Consider the following 11,839-nt stretch of genomic DNA (forward strand, 5'->3'; position numbering starts at 1 on the left):
ATCAAATAGTTTTACACTTACTAAGATGCATCCTTTCATGTCACTCGATAAATGTTTCTACGTCAGCATGCTTAAATAAACGTAGAATTCAAATCCTCGTAATCTCTTACGATATTGTGCCAATATTTTATCAAATATATCGTTAATGATATATCATTTTGTATGGGTTCATAATGTGATATAGAATTTTTTGAGATCTCATCACTTCATTATTTTCAAGTACCTGAACCTTTCATAAGGTTTTATGATGAGTTATGTCGTATACTCTTCAAAAGTACATTACCTTCTTATTATGATTATTTGCTCCTTCTCCTTTTCAAGGATTATTTCATTTGGAACCAATTGGTCTATCATGCTTCACGCATGCATAGACTTTATCCTTTAAGGACACAAAATAGGAGCACTTGTAGCTAAATATGAGATGTTTTCAGCATTTGACTTGAATTATCTTTTGAATGATGGTCTGATGATAATTCCTAGCATATTTCATAACTGCTTATCATCTCCCCCTTATGTTAGGAAAACTAACATACATCCTCTATCTTTTTTGAGTATTCCATCTTTGTGCTTTATGGTATATTCATCAACCGTATACTGCACATCAAAACTATTAGATGAAATAGTTGGTTCCTAACCTTGAACCAATTGAGAGAGAAGAAATAATCATAATTTATTGGTAGAAATAATCATAATTTATTGGTCTAATGCATACAAGTGCTATTGTATGCAATATATCATATTTCAGACCAACACATGAAGCTTTGTTCTCATTAGCAATGATTTCACTATTTATCGAAGGCATTCAATGTCAAACCATCATCATCTAGATAATTATCTTGATTGCATAATCTGAAAATTCTATTCTTAGTTTTATTGAGCAAGCAAATTTATAAATGTCAAACTGCAAGTTGACAATAAACTCACATGTGATCATCTTATATTTATGCATCTTAATAGATCACATGAAAGGTGAACGGACCCATATTCACCTTTTATACTATTCAGATTTAAGGGATCCAATCCCAAAATTAGTTGGTTCAACCAACTTATCATCAGAACAAACAACATTAAAAGTAATGAAGAATTTTCTAATTCTTCAATATATCCTCAATACTCAATATGCACATCTTTGAGATATCGTAATTATTCATGTCAAATTATGAACTTTTATTCAAGCAAACTCCAAGTTTACCATGACATGTGTCTTTTTACTTTAGTAAATTTCAGATTTACTACTTTAGAAGTAGATTTCAAAATAACTTTCCTCAGTTATTCTACCTCATTCGGAGGTGAGTTGTGATAACCATCACAATCAAGTGCACGTTTGCATTAATAAGATTCTCATTTCCTAGGAATGAAATATAATTGTGCCTTAAGCCTACCAAATTATGATAGCTTATAACCTCTTTCATGATATTGCTACTTCAGGAGAAAATCGAGGCATAAATATGATAGAGAGAATTTCTGTATATTACTACCACATTCACTTCAAGAATGGAGCAAATTGTCATCTTTCAGACTTATCATATATTGCTACCACATTCACTTCTTGGAATGGAGCATATTCAATGGACAAGTTTCATGACTTTTCATCAAAAATACATTATTTTGCCTTAGCCATCATAATATCATCAATATGGTGCATTGAGATTCAAACACAAAATCTTACCCATATAAAAGCGTCTTACTCATAAATTAATGGGACTTGAACCCATCCCTTTTAATAGGCTGGACGCGCCTAAAATAAGTGTAACACGCGCGCCTTAGAATAGGGGTTGTGGGGAGGTAATAATATCACTTTTATATAGTTAAGGTGTGTAATAGGTCACTTATATAATTTAGGTGTGGCTTAGACTTTTCTTGTATAGTATGGGATGGAAATGATGCCTTTTCCCTATATTATTAATAGTAAAAGACAGATAACATAAAAAATTACTAACCTTGAAATTACCTTTAGATTTATAATCTCATCTTGTTTGACAGTCTCGTGCTGATAACATGTTATGAAATAATAAATAAAGAATTACTAACCTTGAAATCCTTCAGATTTATAATCTCACCTTGTTTGGCAGAGTCTCATGCTGATAATGTGATATATTAATAAGCTTCACTAAATATTATCACATTCACCCCAAGGAATGGATCTGTGCTTATAATAATCAAAATTCTCATTCCCCAAGAATGGAATACAATCGTGTCTTAAGATTATCAAATTATGATAGCTTATATATCTTATAACCTCTTTCATCATATAACTACTCTAGGAGCAAATTGAGGAATACATATAATGTAGAGAATTTTCTCTAGCATATCATATAATAATAATAAGCGTGTGAAAATATTATCACTTTTGATGATTATTTGTAACACCCCGATTTGCTGAATTGGAATGCTACACGGTGCTCATGACCCCGAGGGACCACAAGCTAACCCATGACTGATATCTGTACCTGTATACTGCAAATCATGATATAATAATGCGGAATACATAGAACTATAAGGCCATAAGGTTCAACTGAATACAATCATGTGGGTGAAAATACCCAAAACAACTCAATCTGAACGTAAATCTGAACATAAATTGAAAGCCTCTAAACTATCTGAATAAGGAGTTGAAGGAACATGTCTCCAACTAACTCCGTAAAACTGAACTGAAGAAATAAATAAATGTATCAAATCATATTGTCCTCGAATCAATAAGGACTCATTGTGTCTCTGTGATTGAAATGCTACCGCTACTGCTGGGCTGGAGCTCGTGTCTCAGAACCTATGGTGTAACATGAAAAGAAAGCACCATAGCGCAAGTGCATCAGTACAACTGGACTACTGAGTATACGAGGAAGGTAGGCTGAACATAAAGGGTTTCATGCATGAACAACACTGACTGACTAATATGAACGTGGGAGTGCAAACACACATATATAGAAACTAGGACCATGAATACGTAATTGCATGACCTGTAAGCTAATACATGGTTTACTGATAACTGTCATGACTGATACTGAAACTGATAATATGGATGACTGTATCTGACAGTCCTGTATATACTGAAATCTGAAGAACACCCTGAGTTTTTTTACTGAGACTGATACTAAAACTGTGGGAAGTAGTGTTTAACCGACATACCCCATGTATGCCGTTATGGCTAAGTTGTGGTCCAATCTCTGCCCCGAATGGAGGGGTGTCAATACCGTGCCACGGGTTAGGACAGCCTATGAGTGACCCTTATCTAGCAGGTACTCAATGAGAACGGTGGGAACCCTAAGCTGATGGGTTAATCCACCTCATCAACCCTAATCTGACTGGTTAAGATGTCTCAACCTATGCTAGCTACGTAGTTGTAGAACACAAGGATGACTACTAAGAATCACACCTTCAACTGGCGGGTGAGTTCCCATCCTTGGGTTCACTCGGTGCTAACCTCTACTCCCATCTGGAGGGACTGGACATGAATAACTGACAGTGCATGACTTAATCTTACTAAATTCCATTGACTGGCAGAATGTTACTGATATCTGACAACTGACTAAGATCATGACTGATTGAAGTCTATGGAATCATAGCTTGAGTTCGGATATTGTGAAACATGACATGGATCTAGGCACACAGCTATAGTTTTTAGGTACAAGTACCCCCAGGACTCAATGGAAGGAAACTGACACACATGACTGACTTGATCATAAGAGTAGAGTCCATAATTTATAATATCATAAGTAGGGATCTCATACTAAGCATGGTTATCAACAATGTATTGCATGGAAAGGATTTCATATCACATAGAAGTACTTGCACAATCTTAATATCATGTTCATTGCATAATCATATTGGCAACACATACCAATAGTATGGAAGTTCATGTGGATTGCATGGTTATCATACATCTTGTTCATAAGTAGGATTTGCAATTAAACATAACATAATCTCATAAGAATAGTTCATGAGTATTCCAACAATATTTACAAGGCACATTAACAACATAGAAGTCATTGGAACGTAAGGGCATATCATGAATCCTTTACTTAGTCATAATTTAGCTATATTGCATGATTTCTAGCTTCTTAGGCATTTTATCAAACACCTTACATGAACATCTTAAGCATAGGTGAAATTATCAAATTCATACATCATGAACAACCCAATTTACATGTTTCCAACTCATATGATATCATGAAATTCAAAACAAACATATAAAGATTCTATCTTGGGAATTACCCAATATAAACAACATGATCATCAACACCCAACAATATAGAAATCATACTTTATAATGAAAAATAGGGTTTTTGAACTTTATGGATGAAAGGGATCCATAAATCAACTCACACATACCTTAGAAGGAAGATTCTTGATGATTGACGGAGGAATTTCCTTGAAATCGAATCTTCAAGCTTAGTTACGCAACCCTAGTCGTTTTTCTATTTTAGTGCTCTTGGATGATGAGCTTTGAGATGATAATAGGGTTGTAATATGTTTAGAAGCTATATATTTTGTAGGGTTAAGTTTAGGGACGTGTAAGGAGTGTTAAAAGACTTAATTACCCTTAAAATAACTCAAAACGGAGTGTTTTTAGCACCTGGAATTGACTTAGGTGGCACTCAAGTGATTACCTAAGCTAGGTTAGGCGGCGCCTAACCAATCGCCTATGCTTGGGTTGGGCGGTGCCTAACCAATCGCCTATGCTTACTGTCTCTCACGAAAATGGGCATAATTTTTTGCTCGGGTATTGGATTAGCGAAATTGGTATCGTTGGAAAGCTAATTCGATTCTCTACAATTTGGTGGGTCTAAATCAAACAAAATGCCACATTAATATCGAGTTATACTCATTCAAAGATGACCCTTGCAAAATCAAACACTAAAACTTGATGGATTCAAAAACTCTTAGCTTGTATTACCTTAAGTGACTCATATGAACATGCTTAATGCATCATAAGCTATCCTATCACTAGGATATTCATTGTAAGTCATGTACTAAAGTATGAATCACAGGATAGGAGATTTCATACGTAGGAATACTTATTCACTTCCTAGCTTAGAAACATGCAGGGAATTACAATATCTCCCTCTTAGGAATATTCGTCCTCGAATGAGAATTTACTGAGAAGGGATATAAGACAATCAAACCTGAATGAACATGAAGAACTACAACTTGATCTCATGACTGATATGCTAAACATACTAAACTCGTACATATCTGATGCACGAACAACTGATACATAAATGCATGACTGAGTATAAAACGGTTAATAGGTACCAAGTTTATATTGGAAACATAAACGTGAACTGAATAAGATTAAGGAGAACTGTTACCTTGAGCTTGATCTGAATTGGCGGGAAAGAGTTGAGGGTACTTGGTATGCATATCTGCTTCTGCTTCCCAAGTAGCTTCCTCATGAGACTGATTTCGCCAAACAACCTTGACTAGAGGGACTTCTTTGTTCCTCAATCTACGAGTCTGATAATCTAAGAGAGGCTGTTCTGAATGTCGATGGTCTGAATAGGGACAACAACTGCTGGGTCACCTATGCACTTCTTTAGAAAAGAGACATGGAAGACTGGATGGACTGAGGCTAGATCTGAAGGCAACTCAAGCTCATAAGCTACCTTGCCGAAGCGACAAAGAATTCTGAAGGGACCGACATACCGGGGACTGAGTTTCCCTTTCTTTCCGAACCTCTTCACTCCCTTTATGGGAGATATCTTAAGATAGACATAGTCATTGTCCTCAAACTCGAGATCTTTTCTATGAACATCTGCATAGGACTTCTGTTGGCTCTGAGCAGCCCGAAGTCTCTCTCTGATCAACTGAAATATCTCTAAGGTGTCGAATACTAAGTCAGGACCTATGACTGAGGCCTCACTAACTTCAAACCAACCAATTAGAGATCTACATCTCCTACCATAGAGAGCTTCGAATGGAGCCATCTGAAAACTAGAATGATAGCTATTATTGTATGCAAACTCAATCAAAGGCAAGTGGTCATCCCAACTTCCCTTGAAGTCAGTTGCACACGCCCTTAGCATATCTTCAAAAGTCTGAATGGTCCTCTCTGCTTGACCATCTGTCTGAGGATGAAACACTATACTAAGATGGACTTAGGTACCGAGACCTTTTTGGAATGATTTCCAAAAATGAGAAGTGAATTGGGTACCTCTATCTGAGATGATAGATAGTGGAACACCGTGTAATCTAACTAACTCCCTGATATAGAGTTTAGCATAATCCTCGGTGGAATAAGAAGTACAAACAGGAAGGAAATGAGCTGACTTGGTCATTCTATCTATAATGACCCAGACTGAATCATGCTGATGACGATTTCTAGGAAAACCCATCACGAAGTCCATGTTAACTTCTTCCACTTCAAAGTAGGAATGGTGAACTCTTGCATGGAACCACTAGGTTTTTGATGCTCTATCTTAACCTGCTGACATGTAGAGCACTTAGCCACAAACTCTGCAATATCTCTCTTCATCCCACTCCACCAATAGATCTCCCACATGTCGTGGTACATCTTAGTGGCCCCTGGATGAATAGAGTATCGCACACCATGCGCTTCTGCAAGTATTCACTACCTCAATTCATCTACACCTGGAACACATAGACGACCCTGACTACGAAAAACACCATCTCTCTCTTGGGAAAAAACCTCGACTTTTTTATTCTGAACTGACTTTTTTAGCTTGAGAAGGCTAGGATCCCTGTCTTGTTTATCTTTCACCTTGGAAACTAGAGATGACTCTGAACTACTATGAACACATACACCACCCTCTGAAGAATCGACTAAGCGAACGCCTAGTTTGGCAAGCTGATGGATCTCCTGAGCTATCTTTTTCTTACTATCCTCAATGTAAGAAATACTACCCATGGAGAGTCGACTGAGAGCGTCGGCCACAACATTGTCCTTGCCCGGATGATAAAGAACACTCATGTCATAATCCTTCAAGAGCTCTAACCACCTTCTCTGGCGAAGATTGAGATATTTCTAGGAAAAGACATACTGGAGGCTTTTATGGTCTGTGAAGACATCTATATGAACTCCATTGAGATAATGCCTCCAAATCTTCAAGGCAAAAACTACCACTGCTAACTCAAGATCATGAGTAGGATAATTCTTCTCATGTGGCTTTAACTGTCTGAAGGCGTAGGCTATGACCTTACCATGTTGCATGAGGACACAACCTAAACCTACTCTGGATGCATCACAATAGACTACAAAACCGTCTGACCCATCTGGAATAGCTAGAACTGGAGCGGAGGTGAGTTGAGTCTTCAACTCTTGAAAGCTCTTCTCACATTAATCTGACCACTGAAACTTAGTCTTCTTCTGAGTCAATCTGGACATGGGAGATGTAATAGAAGAAAATCCCTCGACAAACCGTCTGTAATAGCCAGCCAAACCTAAAAAACTCCTAATATCTGATGGAGATACAGGTCTGGGCCAGTTTTTTACTGCCTCAGTTTTCTAAGGATCTACTCTAATGCCATCACCGAAAATAATATGGCCAAGGAATGCTACTGATCTTAACCAAAATTCGCACTTGCTGAACTTGATGATCCCTGGGAGTCTAAAGAACAATCCTGAGATGGTCTACATGATCACGCTCTATGCGAGAATAGACTAGAATATCATCTATGAAGACTATGACAAATATGTCCAAGTACTGCTTGAACACACGGTTCATCAAATCCATAAAAGCTGCAGGGGCATTGGTAAGACCAAATGACATGACTAAAAATTCGAAGTGACCATACCGAGTACGGACAGCTGTCTTTGAAATGTCATATTCTCTAAATCTGAGCTGATAATAGCCTGATTTGAGGTATATCTTGGAGAAGTAACTGGCACCCTAAATTTGGTCGAATAGATCATCAATCCTGGGAAGAGGATATTTGTTCTTGACCGTGACCTTGTTGAGTTAACGGTAATCAATACATGTCCTGATAGAACTGTCTTTCTTGTGCAAGAATAATACTGGCGCACGCCATGGGGAAATGCTGGGTCTGATGAATCCCTTATCTAAGAGATCCTTCAACTGATCTTTTAGTTCCTTGAGTTCTACTGGTGCTATTCTGTATGGTGGAATAGAAATAGGTTGAGTATCCGAAAGAAGGTCTATGCCGAAGTCTATTTCCCTTTCGAGAGGAATGCCTGGAAGATCTTTGGGAAAGACATCTGAGTATTCATTAATAACAGGGACTATTTTGAGGCTGGGATATTCAGAACTGGAATCTTTAACATGCATGAGATGATACACACACCCCTTAGAAATATTTTTCCTTACCTAAAGGTAGGAATCAAGTTGGCCCCTGAACGTTGAAATGCTACCCTTCCACTCTAGGAAGGGATTATTCGAGAACTGAAACTGAACTATCCTATTTCTGCAGTCGACTGTGGAATAGCAGGAATAAAGCTAATCCATGTCGATAATAAAATCAAAATCAGTCATCTCTAACTCCACTAAATCTGCTGACGTGGATTTCTGAGATATCATAAGCGGGCAGTTCCTGTATACCCACCGAGCTATGATGGTTTTAGCCACTGGGGTAGAGACAGAGAAGGGCTTTGCTAGGACTTGGGGACTGATTCCGAAATCACCTGCTATGTATGGAGTAACAAAAGATAAAGATTCACCTGGGTCTAGCAAAGCATAAACATGAACATGGAAAATTTGTAACATACCAGTAACGACATTAGGAGAATTTTCCTGATCCTGCCGGGACTAAAGAGCATAGAGTCTGTTTGGGTGTTGCCCACTGGTAGCATTAGAAATGACACCCTGCTGGTTCGGGCGACTGGACTGAGCTGTAGAATAATTTTGCTGACCCTGAAGACTTGACTGCAGACACTCTCTAATCCTGTGGCCTGACTTGCCAGAACCAAAACAGATATCACTACTGGCTCTGCAATTGCCCTTGTGGTTCTTACCATAAGTCTGACAAAGGGGATTCGGCACTAGAGCGCTGGCAGAGGAAGGAGTTGGAATGGCTGACTTGGAGCAAAACTATGAACAGTTTCCTCCATCTGACTTGGGGTGAGCAAAGTTAAAATTACTTGACCTTGCTCTCTTGTTCTGCCTCTCCGTAGTCTTAAAATTCTGCTCTTCTACTTGCTGGGCATGGGTTATGAGTCTTGCTAAGGTCATATCACCGATCAACATCATAGACCTACATTCATTTACCATGCTATCATTGACCTCTGACATAAAATTGCTCATCTTAGCTCTATTTTCTGCAACCATGTGAGGAGCATACCTGGCTAGCTGAGTAAATCTGAGTAAATACTTCCTAACCGTCATATTCCCCTGCCTGAGGTTGATGAACTCAAGAACTTTGGCTTCCCTCAGCTCTTGGGGAAAGAATCTATCTAAGAAGGCTGTGACAAATTCCTCTCACTCGATAGGGCCTGTATCATCTAACCTCTCAGACTTCCACTATTTGTACCAATCATGAGCAACATCCTGTAACTACTAGGCAGCTAACTCAGCACTCTCAATAGAAGTAACACCCATGATGTCGATGACCTTCTGTACTTAGTCAATGAACTCCTGATGGTCCTCATTAGACTTAGACCCATGGAAAGATGGAGGGTTCATTCGGGTGAAGTCCCGAACCCTAGATACTTTGGGATTGGCCACTGGATTAGTTGAAATGATTGGTGGCCATTTATTCAGTGCAGCCACGGACTGAGCAAGTATGGTAAATACGGCTCTAAACTCCGCATGGGAAACATGTTTGCCCAAAGGATCTTCGGCTGAGGAGCTGGCTGGTTTCTTTTCTTTGGGGCCATGGTCTGGAATAAGAGAAGAATGGATTAGACTGAGAGTTTAACTTGTGATTATGCTCAGTAGCATGACATGAGTAATGAAGAAAGGGGACTGTTCCTAAAATATCTTATAGCCTCCCGCACATAAATGTGGCGCGCAACACACCCATGTACAAGACTCTACTAGATGCGGCTTTCAGACTTCCTAGGACTCTATTGAACCTTAGGCTCTGATACAAAATTTGTAACACCCCAATTCGCTGAACTGGAATGCTACACGGTGCTCATGACCTTGAGGGACCACAAACTAACCCATGATTGATATTTGTACCTATATACTGCAAATCATGATATAATAATGTAGAATATATAGAACTGTAAGGCCATAAGGTTCAACTGAATACAATCATGTGGGTGAAAATACCCAAAATAACTCAATCTGAATGAAAATCTGAACATAAATCTGAAAGCCTCTAAACTATCTGAATAAGGAGTTGAAGAAACATGTCTCCAACTAACTCCGTAAAACTGAACTGAAGAAATAAATAAATGTATCAAATCATATTGTCCTCGAATCAATGAGGACTCACTGTGTCTCTGCGATTGGAATGCTACCGCTACTGCTGGGTTGGAGCTCGTGTCTCGGAACCTATGGTGTAACATGAAAAGAAAGCACCATAGTGAAAATTCATCAGTATAACTAGAGTACTGAGTATACGAGGAAGGTAGGCTAAACATAAAGGGTTTCATGCATGAACAACACTGACTGACTAATATGAACGTGGGAGTGCAAACACACATATATAGAAACTAGGACCGTGAATATGTGATAGCATGACCTGTAAGCTAATACATGGTTTACTGATAATTATCATGACTGATACTAAAACTGATAACATGGATGACTGTATTTGACAGTCTTGTATATACTAAAATCTGAAAAACGCCTTGAGTTTTTTTACTGAGACTGATACTAAAACTGTGGGAAGTAGTATTTAACCGACATGCCCCATGCATGTCGTTATGGCTAAGCTGTGGTGCAATCTCTTCCCCGAATGGAGGGGTGTCAATACCGTGCCACGGGTAAGGATAACCTGTGAGTGACCCTTATCTAGCGGGTACTCAATGAGAACGATGGAAACCCTAAACTGACGGGTTAAGCCACCTCATCAACTTTAATCTGATGGGTTAAGATGTCTCAACCTACACTAGCTACGTAGTTCTGAAACACAAGGATGATTACTAAGAATCACACCCTGAACTAGCGGGTGAGTTCCCATCCTTGGGTTCACTCGGTGCTAACCTCTACTCCCATCTGTAGGAACTAGACATGAATAACTGACTGTGCATGACTTAATCTTACTGAATTCCATTGACTGGCAGAATGTTACTGATATCTGACAACTGACTAAGATCATGAGGTTTTCCTGAGTCACATGACTGACTGAAGTCTATGGAATCATAGCTTAAGTTAGGATATCATGAAACATGACATGGATCTAGGCACACAGCTATAGTTTTCGGGTACAAGTACCCCCAGGACTCGATGGAAGGAAACTGACACACATGACTGACTTGATCATAAGAGTAGAGTCCATAATTTATAATATCATAAGTAGGGATCTCATACTAAGCATGGTTATCAATAATGTATTGCATGAAAAGGATTTCATATCACATGGAAGTACTTGCACAATCTTAATATCATGTTCATTGCATAATCATATTGGCAACACATACCAATAGCATGGAAGTTCATGTGGATTGCATGGTTATCATACATCTTGTTCATAAGTAGGATTTGCAAGTAAACATAGTATAATCTCATAAGAATAGTTCATGAGTATTCCAACAACATTTACAAGGCACATTAACAACATAGAAAGTCATTGGAACGTAAGGGCATATCATGAATCCTTCACTTAGTCACAATTTAGCTATATTGCATGATTTCTAGCTTCTTAGGCATTTTATCAAACACCTTACATGCACATCTTAAGCATAGGTGAAATCATCAAATTCATACATCATGAACAACCCAATTTATATGTTTCCAACTCATATGATATCATGAAA

This window comes from Capsicum annuum, unplaced genomic scaffold (genome assembly GCF_002878395.1).
Source record: "Capsicum annuum cultivar UCD-10X-F1 unplaced genomic scaffold, UCD10Xv1.1 ctg3234, whole genome shotgun sequence".
Classification (NCBI taxonomy): Eukaryota; Viridiplantae; Streptophyta; class Magnoliopsida; order Solanales; family Solanaceae; genus Capsicum; species Capsicum annuum.